At 58.2% G+C, this 328-nt stretch overlaps 1 protein-coding gene across 3 annotated transcripts in view; it reads left to right on the top strand.

The window, feature by feature from the left end:
• CTDP1 (CTD phosphatase subunit 1) overlaps positions 1-328 on the top strand; it is a 66,669-nt gene that overhangs the window by 21,091 nt on the left and 45,250 nt on the right. The gene's annotated exons all lie outside the window — the stretch shown is intronic.

Raw genomic sequence — 328 nt, 5'->3', positions numbered from 1 at the left:
TCCTCTGTCCCACGTGGAGGGGCGTGTGTACACACGCACGTCCTCTGTCCCACATGGAGGGACGTGTACGCACGCATGTCCTCTGTCCTATGTGGAGGGGTGTATACACACATGTTCTGTGTCCCATGCCCATGTGGAGGGGTGTGTACACACGCATGTCCACTGTCCCATGTGGAGGGGCATGTACATGCGAATGTATGTCCTCTGTCCCATGTGGAGGGGTGGGTACATGTGTGTCTTCAGGACGCCTGTCTTGGGCACACGTGTGTCTTCAGGACGCCTGTCTCGGGCACACGTGTTCTCAGGACACCTGTCTCGGGCACACGTG

Source organism: Hylobates moloch, unplaced genomic scaffold (assembly GCF_009828535.3).
Source record: "Hylobates moloch isolate HMO894 unplaced genomic scaffold, HMol_V3 SCAFFOLD_5, whole genome shotgun sequence".
NCBI lineage: Eukaryota > Metazoa > Chordata > Mammalia > Primates > Hylobatidae > Hylobates > Hylobates moloch.
The sequence above is the reverse complement of the archived record's forward strand: the minus strand, read 5'-3'. Positions and strand labels throughout refer to the sequence as shown.